The sequence below is a fragment of the Parasteatoda tepidariorum genome, chromosome 6 (assembly GCF_982258835.1).
Source record: "Parasteatoda tepidariorum strain Cologne lab strain chromosome 6, Ptep-v5.0, whole genome shotgun sequence".
Classification (NCBI taxonomy): domain Eukaryota; kingdom Metazoa; phylum Arthropoda; class Arachnida; order Araneae; family Theridiidae; genus Parasteatoda; species Parasteatoda tepidariorum.
Window position 1 is genome coordinate 68,944,267 of NC_141760.1, and position 19,565 is coordinate 68,963,831.

Genomic DNA, 19,565 nt, shown 5'->3' on the forward strand with positions numbered 1-19,565 from the left:
ACCTGAGGTATAAAATGATGGATTATTCCGGAGAATGACTGTCTCTTTCAGCTTTTGACAATCCATTCGAGATGCTATTGTTGAACTTTGTTTGAGATAAGAAAGGAGAAAGCGATTTATGATCTAAAGTAGAATGGAAACGAAATAATGGTTTCCCATTACTGAATATAATTTGAATTTAATAAGGAAATTGGAATACTGCCATTTTATTCGGTTCCAGATTTTAAGGACTGTTGAGAAGGTATCGCTGAAAACAATAGCAATTTTTTAATTAAGTGATTCGCATCTGAAAATAAGCATGATTTTTTCCTATATTTGGAAGTAAATAAAATTATTATTTAATGTTTCAAGAATAAACTGATATCCTATTGACAATTTGTCCGAGATGATATTGTTGAATTTCGTTTAAAAAAGGACAGAGCGATGTATGATCTAAAATAGGATAGAAATGAAACAGTGGCTTCCCATTACTGAATATAATTTTAATTTATCATCATCAATGGCTCGACAGCCCAGGGTGGGCCTTGACCTTCTCAATTCTTTTTCCTGGCTAGCCATTTTTTTTGCTTGTGTTTTCCAATTTTTTAATTAAGACCAAAAGGTTTTTCTCTGGGCCATCTCTTCATCTCAAATTCGGCCTACCTCTTTTCCGTTTGCCAGCTGGTCGGGCATTGAAAAATTTTTGCGTGGTACGGTCTTCTTCCATTCGGATAACGCTTCTGGCCCATTTTATTATTTGTCGTTTAATAAAGTTAATAATATTAAGGAAATGAGAAACTGCGATTTAATTCGGATCCCGGTTTTAACTATCATTAAGAAGGTATGGTTCGAAACCGTAAAAACTTTGAATGATTCAATTAAGTTCATTGACATCTAACATTTTAGTTTAAATCAAATACTCGCTTTTTTTTATTAATTAATAAACGAAATACTCATTTAGCGCTTCAGAGGTGGGCTGATATTCAATTGAATTAATTTATAACATATTAAACCAGATAATAAATTTTATCTTAATACTTTTTGAAGAGTTTTAACACGTTTTAAAATGCAATTAATTAGAATAATCGATTAGGATAATAAATATAGAAATGTATAATAAATTATTAAGCATAAATAATCAATTAGTATTCAGTTTTCCAGAAAGCTGTTGTTATGTTACGTGATATTTCTTTTAACTGGGATTAATTAAGAGAGAAAATCTCTGCAAAAATTAATGAATTTCATGTTAGCTACATAGAAAAATTAAAACGAGTACCACCTCTAAACCTTTTATTCCAAAAGTACTTGTAACGTTTTCCTTTTGTTACATCTAATTTTATTATTCTTTAAAAATGGATTAATAGTTTTGATTGTATAATATTGCCAATCTTTAAATTTAAAGAAAAAATGAAAAGAGATAAAATTTTATACGGGAAAAAATTGTGATTCATGAATAAAGTTTTATAAAGTAAAGATTTATTTACGGTTTTATTTATTTATGAAATTGGTCATTGACTAATTAATTCTTTCGTTGGCTGATTTGCAAAATCTCTGATTTTGCAATTCAGTAAACCACCGATAATCTTAACTGGTAAATCGTTTATTTTACTTTTTCGTACTTCATTAAAGCTTTATAATGAGAATCTAGTAAAGTAGATCTTGCATGTTATTTATTCCTAATAATGTATTTAAATGCAAAAGCTATTTACCTAAATAAAAACCTTTCATTAAATAAAGTATTTTCTGCAAAATTTTCATCCGAAAATCCTAACATTAAATACATCAAAAGAAGAAGAAGCAGGTGTCATAGCTAAAGAAGTATGTAAAACTTATCTTTTTAATAACTTATAGATAACTTACCCTTTTAAATGACATTCTCAAAATAAATAGTCAAAAGCTCTAATGACCTCTTTCAAAACAAACATTGCTCAAACACATAAAAAAGACAACAATTATTTTTCAATTATATTGATTTACTTGTATTTACTAGAGATATTAAAATAACAAGCTTTTGAGTACCTTTTATAACTTCAATTTTTTAAATTAATCTTTGTTTTAATATGTCTTTGAATTGAAAAATCTTTAAAAATTTGAAACATAATAAAATAAATTCAAAAGTCAAAGAATGTACACATTTTTCTTTTTCTTATATCAATTATCATTCTAGTATCTTTATTGTAAACTATCTTTGATGTTAAAACTAAGGGAAAAAATATCAAAGTCAAGCAATTTATATCTTCCTCCTGAATTAAGTAGTCTTCCTGTTGTAAATTAATTATGAGAAGAAAAATAACTTGACATAATTTCTCAAAAATGGTGAAAATTTATTTGGGTAAAAGTTTAACTGGAATAAATTGTATTAGATCGCTACGTAAATAAAGTAGATTTTGTTTTACTCCTTGAAGTAAGAGTATAAATTCTTTTGTTGAACAAGATTAAATGTCTTTACGATTCATTATTTAGTTATTTTTGTTTTGTTTTTGAGCATCATTAAAGCTAATTTTATGAATTGTAATTTAGTTCGATATCTCTAAAACTATTTTAAACAAAATATGATATACATGGCAGAGATAAATATTTAAATTTATGCTTTAAAATTAGATAAGAATTTGATATATATGCGATGACAAAGATAGATATTTAAATTTATGTTTCAAAACAAGGAGTCGTGCATTTAAATGTAATACTGTTTGGTTGCACAGCACGCCAAAGAAAGCAGACCACCCTGAATGACTTCTGATCAAATAATCGGGTCTTCACGTTCTAGGACTCAATCTTAATGGCTCCAGTGTGTGACTTCAAAGATGCTAATTAATTAGCGCATGTGATATTTAAAATTACGAAATCAGACACAACAAAGTACTGTCTCTGAATAAACATACCTTTTTTTCGACAGATTCAGATTTCTGATCCCAAAATATAGAGGGTAGCCGCTATCTAGAAAATATGGTCCCCATAGTCAAGTTTGGACCCCATATTGCTAATTTGATTTTCTCGTACTTCACCATGTCGCAAGATAATCCATATCCTTAAACTGAAAAACTCAGCTGTGCGACAGCCTAAGAGGGCCAAAGCCTACTGTGCCCATCTCAGTTTTCTTGACCTTTGGCTCTGGGGTGCAGGAGCAGATGTTCCGGTCAGGTGGTCAGATGAACGCGGAATCCACAGTGTTTAGTTCCCAAGCATGCTTGGTGCTCACTTATCGACTCACTGAAGGAATGAAAGGCTGAGTCTATCTTGCCCGGCCCGAGGATCGGACCAGGGACCTGTGTCACGACAGCGCGAAGCGCTACCGCTCAGCCACAGTAGGCCTTGACCCTCTATAGGCTGTCGCGCCACTGAGTTTTTTCGTGACTTAAAATATCATCTGCAATTATTAATTAGCATATTGGAAGACAATCGCTCGAACCATTGTGATTGAGTCCTAGAATGTGAAGATCTGATCATTTGACCAAAAGTTATTCAAAATGGTTTGTTTTTGTACAGTATACATCTTTATAGTAACACACTATAACAGTAGAATCATATACATACATATATATTTTTATTAATACCCTTTGCCTCTGATTACACCTCCACCGAATCATCTCATTTACTTCATAATAATTAGGTAAGGTATTGAATGGGACCATATAGAATGATGTGTATTTCAGATAATTACTTAGTAGTGAAAATTTCGTGTCTGATGCTTTCATAATATTGACAAATACAATCTATTTAGTGTTCTATAGAAAGTGGAATGTTAAAATACTAGTTAGACTAATTTTACAGAAAAACACAATATCCAAAATAAGAACATGTTCAGTAAGACTAAAACTATTTTAGCAATATTAATACTGTTACGAATTTGTAAAAATGTGTATGATTTTGTAAATATTTTTTTGTTATTAAGCTAAATATCTCAGATGGTATTTAAATTGAACAGTTTAATTAGTTATAACAGTTAAGAAAAAGTTGCGTAATTCTAACGCAATGTAGAGAGATAATAGCGCCTAATGAATTTCCTATGGAATACTCGATTCGGCTATATATTTTTCCCAACTTGACGATAATTTTGGTGACTTGGCGATATTTGATGACCATTTTGGCCTTACAGAGCTATAGCTCTGGAAAATTATTGGTTCTCGTCACCAAGCCCTTATAAAAACGAATGTGCCTCGCCGAGAGCAGCAGAGAACATTAGTATGTTTGTGCCTACAATAGTGTTTTGATATGAAAGTCTCTTGTGAACCGTCCGAGATTTCAAGGCCTGTGATTTGTTGTGTACTAGTCGGTTATTTTTGTCTTTATTGACTGTTGAAATTTGCTGTATTTTCTGGAAGGTTCTATTTAAATTTTTTTAGATACATAAGGACTGTTTTATCCATGTTATTATGTTCCCTTGTTCTAAAAGCTGAGTACTGTCTCCAATCATATTTCAGAGATTCGAGTTCCATTCTTTGATTTAAGTTACAGAACAGAACATGGAGATCCATAATGTCTAACATCTAGAAAGTAATTAATAGAGATTTCCTTACTTTACATCAGTAAAATTACCGAATCTCATATGAATATGTTTCTGTATTTTTGCAAAAATTTTCTGTTCTTATTTCTCCGCAGTTTTATACGAGACTTCTGATAAATGATTTCTGGGAGAAATAAAATAGTTTTTACAGTGTAGCTTAATAAATTTCTCCTTATACCAATTTTAAACTTCAGATTTATTTAGAAATTTTAATATTAATTTTTTTTTCTTCTTAGTCTCGCTTTAATCAAAATCGGTCCCCGTGAGGTTTATTTTTCGCCAGATTTTATTTCCAAACTTATTTTCCATATACTTCATGATACTAAGGAAATAATAACCTCCGGCAATAAAGTTTTCTAAGTGAATAGGTTTCTTAAGAACCACATTCTTTTATCGATAAAAATATTTCAATTTCGTTAAAATCAACATTTTCGAGAAATATTTCATGAATATAAAATTTGCTTAAGTGGAAGTTTCTCATTATATTTAGTAATAAATAAATTTGCATTTGAATTATTTAAAGCTACCTAGATGAGTCAAAATATTTTTTTTTACTTTTAAATAATATTAGTTTTATACCAACTTGTTATAAAATTTATTTCAAAAATATATTAAATATAAATTTTTGGTAAAATTTTGTGATTAAAAATATTTTTAAAAAAAAAAGTTTTTCTTATACTCTTATAAAAGAAAATATTGTTTAAAGAAGTAAAAAAAGGATGTTTAATTAGTTTACTATTAATATTAGATAGCCCAGATCCCAAACTAGCCATCATAAGGTCTTCAATTTAATGACATTTTACTCTAAACATAGAATTCATAGCTAAATTTTTACTATAAATAATATTAAAAACTAGAGCCCGGATTTTGATGACCTAAAAAATCCCAATTAATGTCCTTAAAAAGTACAAAAATGTCCTTAAAAAGTGCAAAAAATGCCCTTAAAAAGTGAGAAAAATGACCTTGAAAAATGCCCTTAAAAATGCGAAAATTGCGCTAAAAATGCCTTATGACATGACTTAAATAAAGTAAAAATATTGAACTAAAACAATGTTTTACTGTTTAAAATTATTATGAGTCATTTCAAAAAATATAAAGTAATGCAATACTTGTTTTACGTTCATTAAAGTTTTAAAAATATGCTTTATATCCTAAAATAACAAAAAAAGGTAATATATTGACTCCAAAACATAGAAACTTTAATGAATATAGCAACTTCCATCTAATAATATTACTAAATATCAGAATTACATTGGATTATCAAATTTTTTTTTGATATTTTGAAATGTAAACGAGCGTCTGTTGTCTGAAGGTAAATTTTTATACCTGGAGAAGCTTCTTTCAGCGTCTACTGATGTTATTGGTGCGTACTTGAAAAAGACGGTCTTACTTATTGACAATTCTTCTTTAATTTGAAAAGATGCTGCTTCACCTGTTATTATCTTAGAGATTTTCTTCACTGTTTGGAAGCCAGTGTAATAATAAAAAATGATAAAAAAAATAAATATTTGAAAAAATTAACGAAAAATTTAGAAAATGTTTTAAAATGCAAAATAAGCCAAAAAATTGAATGAAAAATGCCCTATAAATCTAAAAAAATGCTCTAAAGGACAAGAATTGTCCAAAAATGCAAATATCAACAAAATCCGGGCCTTATTAATAACTTTATGCGAGTACTTTTCGATTAGTCGCAAGGAAATTCAGCTATACTTTTTTTTAAAATTTTATTTGTTTTTTATTTGATTTGATTTTTATGTGTGTTAATTAATATGACCTATATCCTTTACATATTATGAAATAAAAGATGCGTGTATGTGTGTCTGCATACCGAACTGTGGGTAAATGGTAAACTCTAAGAATATGAAATTCAAAATAAAGCTGAAAGATTTGTAAATTTTTTATGAAGCACGATTTTTGATTTTTAATCCGACTTTTAAGTGTATTTTTCTCATTGGCTTAGCGAAAGACATTGTTTCAAAATAAGCCACAGGTGATTTAGTTTTACCAAATATTTTAAAGACAGCACCAGTGGTGATTATTTTTTTATAGCTGTAATTAAAAAAAATGTTTATTGCCCGTTCTGCAATACTTAATTTAATTATTTTTTTTTCGTTATGCCAGGTTATATGAAGGATCAACATGATCGAGCATACGATCACCTGATTAATATTTTTAAGGTTATATGAAACAAAATTTGTATTTAGCTTATGCTTTTAAACCTCGGTTTTGTAAAACTAAATAATTTGGAATCAACAATAGTACAAATTAAAGAAATAAGTTTAGAACTGAAAAGCAAAATTAAGAGGAAAATAAAACTAATTCGTTGAAGAGAAAGTAATAAAACGAGGATATTGATATTGAAGTCAATGATAAATGATTTTGTTAATAGTAACAATTTGAAGTAAAAAGTAAGCCGTGTACTAAAATGGAAAACTGATTGAAAAATTGTACTAATTCGCTTAAGAGAACACTAAAAATCGATAAATTAATGATGTTGTTGTAATGTTAATGATGCTGAATTATTTTCAGTAATAGGTAGTAATATATGTTAAAAATAACTTGATATGTACTAAAAAGCTACTTCGTTTAAGACAGCGTAAAAAATCAGCAAACTATTACTGATGTCAATGATGCTTAATTAACTTTTTTATAAATAAAAATAATGACATAAAAACATGCTATGAGCTAAAAAGAATCATTAATGAAGAAAATGTACTTATTTCTTAAGGGGTACCGTAAGAAGTGGAGGTACCGTCGACACTCTGCTATTGACACCAATGATGCTTAATTTTGAATCTAGTATCGATTATATTGTTTGCTAATCATGTTAAATATCATGAGTTACCTCGACTAACAGCATTGTGCAACAGCATTATAATAAAGCTGAATGAAATTTAGCTTTATGAGTGGGGTGAACTATTAAATACGTGTTTTGGTTTGTCAATCAATGTAAAGCCACCTATAATAAGATATACAAAAAAAATATTGGAATTATTTATTTGTGCTTTATTCACTGTGTTTGTACACGTCTTTCAATTTCGTAGTGTTGTTTAGGACAAATATTGTCGGTTGTTTTTGTTTCTTTTCACCCATTACGCATAACGGGTATTAAGCAAGTATATAATTAAATAATTAAAATCGCACAAGATAAATCATAAAATATATAATAAAATAAATTAGGATAAAAAAATATTTATTCAATAAGTAAAAAAATTACATTGAGAAGAACCTTATATCAGTATAAAGGAAGGATTCGAAATAAAAAAAAAATGTTCGCGTTATTCGATCAGGTTCTATTGAGGGTCTAGGACATTAGAAAGCTGTCTGAAGGGTATTTTAGAAAATTAGAATATAATCTTGATTTATAATTTCACAAGTAATGTTTCACTTTTGCCGTGAATTGTCTTGTAGTAATTTGTGTTCTTAGAATGTCGACTCGTCTGCTTGAATCTTAAATTTGTTAGGCATAAGCATAATGGCTTAAATCATAAAATTTGTACAAATTATGCATATTTTTAAGAGCCAGGCTTTCAATTTCGGTTGAAGGTATAAACTGCTTAGCAGTGTTATATGATGATACTATTACAAGTGTCTCGAACGTAATTTACGCATCAACTAAAAAGGCACCAATTAAAGTTCAGTTTGTATTTAAAGCAACATGAGTGCTCTTCGCAAATCAAGAATCGAGAATTTTCCCCACTTACAGAAACACTTGCTCAGTAATTCCTCTAAACTCACTTCACTTAGTTAAATACATTCCAGAGAACTTTATAAACTCATTCTATTCCCGCAATTGCATTCCAAGAAACCAAGAAGTAGTGTAGTAAGAATTTACTAAGTTTGAGCTATATTATTGTCCTCTATAGTTGGTAATATTGAAAAGTGATGATATAATTAATAATAATTTTTTCCATATATATATGAGCAGTTCAGTGTATCTGCATATTTACGTTGTAAAAAGTGATCGATTCTGAATAAGTTTTGAAATTGAAAAGACATTAAAATACAGTTAATAATAAAAAACAACTAATTAAAATCTTCCATAGATATTCTTTTTTTTGTGGATTTTCTTTTATCACCACTTTTAAGTTCATGGTTAAGAAAAATTCAGTGCTTTCGCATCTTTTTTGGTTTTTCGAACTTTTCGATTTCGGTTTTCCTCAGGTCAATTTTCATTACCTTTAAAATTTGCATAACATGTTTCCTAACATTTAAAATTTAAATTATTATCTCATTTAATCATTTCTGTATGAATCAAAATCATTAATATAATAGGTAATATTTTTTATACCGCTATCTAGAATGAAGTGCAGATTAAAATCTATTTTCAGAGATTCTCTCAATGTCTGCATAAAAAATTAACATAGAATTCGGAAACGTTACCTGGTTGCTAAAGTTTTTATTTTTATTAGAATTCATTATGATGTCTCTCCCTTTTTTCCACCAATACAATTAAATGCCCGGCCAAAAAATTAAAGCTATTAATAGTCAGTACATGGATGCCTGAAATTTCATTACTGGACTTCATGATTTGGATTCAGCGGCTGATCCAATTTCAAGTGTATGACTATCAATGCTTAACCCCGTAACCTTGTAATTTTGAATCTAACTTAGAAGACAAGGGAACACTTTGATCACGAATTTTTACAATCTATCCTTCGTGGAGAACTTTGCTTTGGAACTAACCAACAGTTGCGTTGCTTGGAGAGGAAAACCATAAAAATCTTCTACGGTTAGCCTGAAGGTGAGTGAATTCTATTTCATGATCCATCTACCACTGAGAATTGTTTACGTTAGCACTGTGGTCGGTGCGATCAAGGTGCAGAATTTGTATCAACTAGTATCCAATGTGATTTGAACCTGGGTTACCTCCTTGGGAGTAGATCACTGAGCCACTGTGGCTCCCTTAAATTTAATTTTATTATGTTACAAGCATTTGCACAGCCGACCCAATTCTGGGTTCATGACTCTGAATGTTCACCCTCGTAATGTTCAGCCCAACCCAGAAGACAAGGTCGAAAATTATTCATACATCCTTCTAGCACTTTTATTTTTGGTTTCATGATTGCCTGGTGTGTTCAGCAGGGCTGGTCTCTGTAACCGCATCCTGCTGGTCATCTTCAATATTATTTTATTGCTTAAAAATTTCATTTTTGTAATGCATAACTTTCTATGCAATAGCGCTTCCAATTTGCAGAAATAAAGTATATTTTCTCATTGTAATCCTGTCTGACTATCCATTAAATAGTTTGAATCATCATGAATATCTTAGTTAGTCTACTTCACAGTGAAACGAGGGAAGTTGGGCAATTGGGCAAATATCAACTTCAACGAAATTGTCCATACAGTTGTGTAACTAATGTCATCTCGATCAATAAAAATTTCACATGGCCTGTTTTACATCCTTCAGTAAATTTAATCTAATTCCAATATTTCATTTCAAGAAATTTTATATAGTCCTCCTATTCCTACTCCTTATATTTCAATCTGATGGGATATAAGAAAAATTCACCTGCTTCTAAAATTTGAAAATTTTCTGTCCAGTTATATTGCAGTCTTACTATAATAGTTGTATTTACAGTCCTTGGCCAAATTATTAGACGCACTATAAGATTCTATGTAAGATCTTAATTTTCAGGTGATACTACATAGCTTTATTGTTTTTATGTGGCAGAAACTGGTTTGCGCTTGTTTACGCTCGTGCGTCAATTGGTTAAATTAGACGATATGTAATATAAATTTGACGATTGGATAAATGAGACAATATATTAAATAAATATAGAATATTTATTATATGAGGTATTACAGCAATTAGACCAAATTATTAGACGCACTATAAGATTCTATGTAAAATCTTAATTTTCAGGTGATACTACATAGCTTTATTGTTTTTATGTGGCAGAAACTGGTTTGCGCTTGTTTACGCTCGTGCGTCAATTGGTTAAATTAGACGATATGTAATATAAATTTGACGATTGGATAAATGAGACAATATATTAAATAAATATAGAATATTTATTATATGAGGTATTACAGCAATTAGACCAAATTATTAGACGCACTATAAGATTCTATGTAAAATCTTAATTTTCAGGTGATACTACATAGCTTTATTGTTTTTATGTGGCAGAAACTGGTTTGCGCTTGTTTACGCTCGTGCGTCAATTGGTTAAATTAGACGATATGTAATATAAATTTGACGATTGGATAAATGAGACAATATATTAAATAAATATAGAATATTTATTATATGAGGTATTACAGCAATTAGACCAAATTATTAGACGCACTATAAGATTCTATGTAAAATCTTAATTTTCAGGTGATACTACATAGCTTTATTGTTTTTATGTGGCAGAAACTGGTTTGCGCTTGTTTACGCTCGTGCGTCAATTGGTTAAATTAGACGATATGTAATATAAATTTGACGATTGGATAAATGAGACAATATATTAAATAAATATAGAATATTTATTATATGAGGTATTACAGCAATTAGACCAAATTATTAGACGCACTATAAGATTCTATGTAAAATCTTAATTTTCAGGTGATACTACATAGCTTTATTGTTTTTATGTGGCAGAAACTGGTTTGCGCTTGTTTACGCTCGTGCGTCAATTGGTTAAATTAGACGATATGTAATATAAATTTGACGATTGGATAAATGAGACAATATATTAAATAAATATAGAATATTTATTATATGAGGTATTACAGCAATTAGACCAAATTATTAGACGCACTATAAGATTCTATGTAAAATCTTAATTTTCAGGTGATACTACATAGCTTTATTGTTTTTATGTGGCAGAAACTGGTTTGCGCTTGTTTACGCTCGTGCGTCAATTGGTTAAATTAGACGATATGTAATATAAATTTGACGATTGGATAAATGAGACAATATATTAAATAAATATAGAATATTTATTATATGAGGTATTACAGAAATTAGACCAAATTATTAGACGCACTATAAGATTCTATGTAAAATCTTAATTTTCAGGTGATACTACATAGCTTTATTGTTTTTATGTGGCAGAAACTGGTTTGCGCTTGTTTACGCTCGTGCGTCAATTGGTTAAATTAGACGATATGTAATATAAATTTGACGATTGGATAAATGAGACAATATATTAAATAAATATAGAATATTTATTATATGAGGTATTACAGCAATTAGACCAAATTATTAGACGCACTATAAGATTCTATGTAAAATCTTAATTTTCAGGTGATACTACATAGCTTTATTGTTTTTATGTGGCAGAAACTGGTTTGCGCTTGTTTACGCTCGTGCGTCAATTGGTTAAATTAGACGATATGTAATATAAATTTGACGATTGGATAAATGAGACAATATATTAAATAAATATAGAATATTTATTATATGAGGTATTACAGCAATTAGACCAAATTATTAGACGCACTATAAGATTCTATGTAAAATCTTAATTTTCAGGTGATACTACATAGCTTTATTGTTTTTATGTGGCAGAAACTGGTTTGCGCTTGTTTACGCTCGTGCGTCAATTGGTTAAATTAGACGATATGTAATATAAATTTGACGATTGGATAAATGAGACAATATATTAAATAAATATAGAATATTTATTATATGAGGTATTACAGCAATTAGACCAAATTATTAGACGCACTATAAGATTCTATGTAAAATCTTAATTTTCAGGTGATACTACATAGCTTTATTGTTTTTATGTGGCAGAAACTGGTTTGCGCTTGTTTACGCTCGTGCGTCAATTGGTTAAATTAGACGATATGTAATATAAATTTGACGATTGGATAAATGAGACAATATATTAAATAAATATAGAATATTTATTATATGAGGTATTACAGCAATTAGACCAAATTATTAGACGCACTATAAGATTCTATGTAAAATCTTAATTTTCAGGTGATACTACATAGCTTTATTGTTTTTATGTGGCAGAAACTGGTTTGCGCTTGTTTACGCTCGTGCGTCAATTGGTTAAATTAGACGATATGTAATATAAATTTGACGATTGGATAAATGAGACAATATATTAAATAAATATAGAATATTTATTATATGAGGTATTACAGCAATTAGACCAAATTATTAGACGCACTATAAGATTCTATGTAAAATCTTAATTTTCAGGTGATACTACATAGCTTTATTGTTTTTATGTGGCAGAAACTGGTTTGCGCTTGTTTACGCTCGTGCGTCAGTTGGTTAAATTAGACGATATGTAATATAAATTTGACGATTGGATAAATGAGACAATATATTAAATAAATATAGAATATTTATTATATGAGGTATTACAGCAATTAGACCAAATTATTAGACGCACTATAAGATTCTATGTAAAATCTTAATTTTCAGGTGATACTACATAGCTTTATTGTTTTTATGTGGCAGAAACTGGTTTGCGCTTGTTTACGCTCGTGCGTCAATTGGTTAAATTAGACGATATGTAATATAAATTTGACGATTGGATAAATGAGACAATATATTAAATAAATATAGAATATTTATTATATGAGGTATTACAGCAATTAGACCAAATTATTAGACGCACTATAAGATTCTATGTAAAATCTTAATTTTCAGGTGATACTACATAGCTTTATTGTTTTTATGTGGCAGAAACTGGTTTGCGCTTGTTTACGCTCGTGCGTCAATTGGTTAAATTAGACGATATGTAATATAAATTTGACGATTGGATAAATGAGACAATATATTAAATAAATATAGAATATTTATTATATGAGGTATTACAGCAATTAGACCAAATTATTAGACGCACTATAAGATTCTATGTAAAATCTTAATTTTCAGGTGATACTACATAGCTTTATTGTTTTTATGTGGCAGAAACTGGTTTGCGCTTGTTTACGCTCGTGCGTCAATTGGTTAAATTAGACGATATGTAATATAAATTTGACGATTGGATAAATGAGACAATATATTAAATAAATATAGAATATTTATTATATGAGGTATTACAGCAATTAGACCAAATTATTAGACGCACTATAAGATTCTATGTAAAATCTTAATTTTCAGGTGATACTACATAGCTTTATTGTTTTTATGTGGCAGAAACTGGTTTGCGCTTGTTTACGCTCGTGCGTCAATTGGTTAAATTAGACGATATGTAATATAAATTTGACGATTGGATAAATGAGACAATATATTAAATAAATATAGAATATTTATTATATGAGGTATTACAGCAATTAGACCAAATTATTAGACGCACTATAAGATTCTATGTAAAATCTTAATTTTCAGGTGATACTACATAGCTTTATTGTTTTTATGTGGCAGAAACTGATTTGCGCTTGTTTACGCTCGTGCGTCAATTGGTTAAATTAGACGATATGTAATATAAATTTGACGATTGGATAAATGAGACAATATATTAAATAAATATAGAATATTTATTATATGAGGTATTACAGCAATTAGACCAAATTATTAGACGCACTATAAGATTCTATGTAAAATCTTAATTTTCAGGTGATACTACATAGCTTTATTGTTTTTATGTGGCAGAAACTGGTTTGCGCTTGTTTACGCTCGTGCGTCAATTGGTTAAATTAGACGATATGTAATATAAATTTGACGATTGGATAAATGAGACAATATATTAAATAAATATAGAATATTTATTATATGAGGTATTACAGCAATTAGACCAAATTATTAGACGCACTATAAGATTCTATGTAAAATCTTAATTTTCAGGTGATACTACATAGCTTTATTGTTTTTATGTGGCAGAAACTGGTTTGCGCTTGTTTACGCTCGTGCGTCAATTGGTTAAATTAGACGATATGTAATATAAATTTGACGATTGGATAAATGAGACAATATATTAAATAAATATAGAATATTTATTATATGAGGTATTACAGCAATTAGACCAAATTATTAGACGCACTATAAGATTCTATGTAAAATCTTAATTTTCAGGTGATACTACATAGCTTTATTGTTTTTATGTGGCAGAAACTGATTTGCGCTTGTTTACGCTCGTGCGTCAATTGGTTAAATTAGACGATATGTAATATAAATTTGACGATTGGATAAATGAGACAATATATTAAATAAATATAGAATATTTATTATATGAGGTATTACAGCAATTAGACCAAATTATTAGACGCACTATAAGATTCTATGTAAAATCTTAATTTTCAGGTGATACTACATAGCTTTATTGTTTTTATGTGGCAGAAACTGGTTTGCGCTTGTTTACGCTCGTGCGTCAATTGGTTAAATTAGACGATATGTAATATAAATTTGACGATTGGATAAATGAGACAATATATTAAATAAATATAGAATATTTATTATATGAGGTATTACAGCAATTAGACCAAATTATTAGACGCACTATAAGATTCTATGTAAAATCTTAATTTTCAGGTGATACTACATAGCTTTATTGTTTTTATGTGGCAGAAACTGATTTGCGCTTGTTTACGCTCGTGCGTCAATTGGTTAAATTAGACGATATGTAATATAAATTTGACGATTGGATAAATGAGACAATATATTAAATAAATATAGAATATTTATTATATGAGGTATTACAGCAATTAGACCAAATTATTAGACGCACTATAAGATTCTATGTAAAATCTTAATTTTCAGGTGATACTACATAGCTTTATTGTTTTTATGTGGCAGAAACTGGTTTGCGCTTGTTTACGCTCGTGCGTCAATTGGTTAAATTAGACGATATGTAATATAAATTTGACGATTGGATAAATGAGACAATATATTAAATAAATATAGAATATTTATTATATGAGGTATTACAGCAATTAGACCAAATTATTAGACGCACTGTAGTGTTTTAATAATGACATGTTCTACACGAGTTTGTATGAAATATTTTTATAATTAAACATGCATGTAATGGTTTATTTCTTCATGAGATTTTTTATATACTTCTGATTTGTATTTATTTTTAACTTATTGCATTACAATGTCAACCAATTGATACATGACCGTAAACAAATGTAAATCGGTATCGGCAACGTAAAAACAATAAAGCTGTATAGTATTACCTGATAATTAAGATTTTACATAGAGTATTATAGTGCGTCTTGCAATTTGCCCAGACACTTTATAGATGATTTTAGGGAGAATTCACATTGCCGACATCAATGTCTCAGTTTGTGGTGTTGTTGACGCATGTGCTGTCTTGATTTTTGAAAAAACAATTTGTTTTGTGCTTCCGCAGTGGACGCAATACGCTGACGCAGCAAGACATTGACATTAATGTTTATTCTATACCCTTCCTTACGAAGAGTAATATTTTGTAGTATCTAATTTAGAATCTTCTCTGTATAAAACCATTGGAGGGTTATTGAACATCTCAATAAATTCAATTAAATGTGAAGAAAAATATATCTGCAAAAGTAAAATTCCCCATTCTCAATGGTTAAGCAAAAAAATATTTATATTTAATATCATGCCACATTTCCGACATTATTAGGTACTTACTAAGTACCTAATAAGTACTACTTAATACTTATAGAAGTACTAAGTAGTACTACTAAGTACTACTTAGGCTAACGCATTTGTATAAATTTTTCAAATATGGGCATACATTCTTATCAAATATATATTTAAAAATTGCGAACACAATTTTCTCGAAAAATAGGAAATTTTTTTTCCATATCTTATAATCGAAAAAACAAAGATGAAATATTATCAACAATCAGATAAATATTTTGTGAAATATAGTCCTGCTGTTCTATCAATAGAATAATTATAGAAAATTTAAATTTAAACGTGGCTATTTTAAAATGGTTTATTCCACTAAGGCTATTGCTACGGTCCGTTTAGTAACGTAGTGAAGAAATGACGTAGAATTTATGCAGACATTTTATATTATTTCAAATGCTTCCGTAAAAAAATATATATTTTATGATACTAAAGAGAAGAAAAAATAAGAATAATTTTTTACTCTTGTTAGATCGTTCCGAATCAAGATGCTGCGTACAATTTGGTTTCGTCTTATTTGGAATTCTCAAATCGAATTGGACCTCAAGAACTTGAATTTCTTATGATATTCATCCCGCAGTGAGTTAGCTTAAAAAACCTACTCGGGCTATTGCAAACCTATGGTAACTGTGACTTTTGTTTTTATTAGGTATAAAAAAAAATATTAAAAAATTCATCGAAACGTTATGGAAAGCCGAGAACTTTGCTCACTTCTAAACACTTTTATATTTATTTACATCATCTATTTTTATGAGATTTGAACGTTTTCGGATTTAAAATTTCAAAAGTTTGAATTTTATAAGTTCAATATTTTTTTAAAGTTAGATTAATGATATGGCATAAAGCAAGAAATTCAAGTGCAGACTTAATGATTTAGGTTTGAGATATAGGTCTGATTCTGGCAATAAAATATTACATTTCTATATGAAACTAAATGTATTATTCAATCATAACTCTAAATATCTTGAAAGGATTTTTACCAAATTTCATACAGTGTTTTATACAATACATATTTTAAACAGTAGTTAAGAAAAGTGTCAGTGTTAAGACATGCGTCAGTTGTTACTTGTAATTTTCCTATTTAGCTTATAATTTTCCTATTTTACTTGTAACCTTTCTATTTTACTTGCAATTTTCTTATTTTACTTGTAATTTTGATATTTTACTTGCAGTTTTCATATTATTAACCACGGTTTTTAATGAACCCAGCAAACGCGCAATTAATTGTGACATCACAAGGAAATCACAAAATGTCACACCTGCGACGTGTGTGATGTTACCGGATAGATCTGAAAACGTCTCAATAGAACTTTAACACGTTTCTTTATTTTGTGACGTAACATGACAGTTTGATGAGGCTCATTGGCTGCCTTTTGTAAATTTCATCAGTAGGTGACGTCACATCAGTAGGTGACGTCACGTGGGTGACGTCATAATACGAAGTCAAAGTAAGTAGGCATTGACATATTGATTACACATCACACCATCCTAATTTATGCGTTTTTCTCACATAGACTGCGAAACTTCGGTGCCATAAGCTCATAAACAATGGGAAAATTAAAAGTTTAACAGCAAATATCTAAAAAAAACTGCCCCTTATAATAATACTAAATACCTGTTTTCCATTTAAAAAAGTAAGCTATAATCACATATTTTCTTTTCTTTTCTTTATAAAGCTTATTCCTGCCCTCAATATTTCCACATATTAAAAATATTTAGAAAAATTTTCTTAAAATTAAAAAGCACCACTTTGCTTTGCATTAGTTTGAAACAATTAACTAATATTTACTTAAGAACTTCGCGTTTTTACTGAATTGGCTTTAACGGCTAAATCCATATTAAATTTATTTAATATCTAAATTATTATAAAAGTTTTATAACAATAACTTTATATAGATAACCAGTTTGAGAAAAATTATTATGTAATAATGTTTATTTAGTGCCCAATCTTTCTTAACGCTCGTTATTAATAAATTTCTATATCCATCCAAATCGTAAAATTTATAAGTTAGAAATGAATTTCCAAAAATAAGCTCTTTGCAATTCAGAGGAATGCTTGCATTCTTGTCAATTATATTTCTCACAAAGATTCGGGGTATTTACTTTTGATTTGAGCTCAGAAAATGCGAAGAAGGAAGCCTAAAGCCAATGTATGACTGATAAATTGGGAATATAAAGACAGTTTATGACAGTTTGCGAAACTATTTTCTTGTCAAAAGTTCTAAATGTTTACAACTTTCTGACTGTTATGACGTACATTATTCAAATAAACTAACTGAAATGTAGATTAATAGTAACCAAAAAATAAAGTAATATGTTTTTTTTTTGTTAGAATTAGCCAAAAACAGAAAGCAATTGTTTCTAAGATTTATTTGATTTGATTTCATGCATGTTGTTTATGTTTCCGACTAGTAATATCCAAAACAGCAGAAAATATTATTTCCCTTAAATTAAATGAGATAAAATAAAACAAATATAATAAAACAAATATAATAAAATAAAGCAAATATAGTAAAATAAAGCAAATATAACTAAACAAATAATGCTCTTCAGTTCAAAAAAAAAATTAAAGATGTATTTTTGTAAATAAAGTAAATGAGTCACTATATTACAAAAGTAAGTTCTTACTCTAAATTTTAAAAATTAAAAAGTTATAAATAAAAGTGATACAAATACAATGGATTCGATTTCTTTGAATAATCTAAGTTTATTTTCAAGGGAATTTCCTCCGTTTGAACTTTTACTCATACCGAAAGAAATCTGGATCAGATTATGGTATAAATTTATTCGTTATTATATAATTATGAGTTATTCAGAGATTTCATTTTAAATATTGTTGTAAAAATTACGACGGTATATAATTTATTTTTGTCCCGTAGCATATTCCGGTGAAAATGGATTTTACGGTAAGAAGTACCTCCACCTTCAGTGCCGGTACATGACTTTTTTACAGTGCAGAGAAGAATGGGGGCACTTTACAGAAATGTTTTCTTATACCCTTAATGTTAAAACCTATATTTTTAATGAATACATTTTATTAAATATAACGATGTGCCACTTTTGCTTTTTCATTTTTTTCTTAATTTCGAAGTTGTCTGTAAAGCTAATTTTAGAGCGAGGTACGTCTCACGTTTCAGTAAAAGCGGCGCAAAAAGTGATTGCTTTGTTTTCACCGATAGTAAAAAGACAATAGATTTAGAACAATTTGAACGAAATATCTATTTTCTCTACCCCTAAAAATATTTTCGTATAGATATTAGTTTGAAAACTATTTAGTTTAAAGTTAAAAAAAGAAAACGAGAAAATTACTAGGCTTCGAAAAATAAATGTGCAAAATGCAAAACACTTATGTGCATTCTGCCAAAAAATGTCAATATTCTTATTCTATAACAATGGATCGGTTTTTGAGTTTACGTATATCAATACCCAATTCCGTAGCCTTGTAATTTTGATGCACGTAAATGCAATATTGCGATTAGAAATGGAAAAAAAATCAGAAATTAGCTTGATAAAATCTAAAGTAGAGGAATTATTAAGAGAATTTGATTTCCACTTTTTTTGCCAGTA

General features: G+C 28.8%; 1 long non-coding RNA gene across 1 annotated transcript in view; it reads left to right on the plus strand.

The window, feature by feature from the left end:
- Positions 1-16,455: 16,455 nt before the first annotated feature.
- LOC107453432 (uncharacterized) overlaps positions 16,456-19,565 on the plus strand; it is an 83,335-nt gene continuing 80,225 nt past the window's right edge. The window contains exon 1 of the long non-coding RNA XR_015434721.1: positions 16,456-16,621. This is a non-coding gene — a long non-coding RNA (uncharacterized LOC107453432). The remainder of the gene's footprint in view (positions 16,622-19,565) is intronic.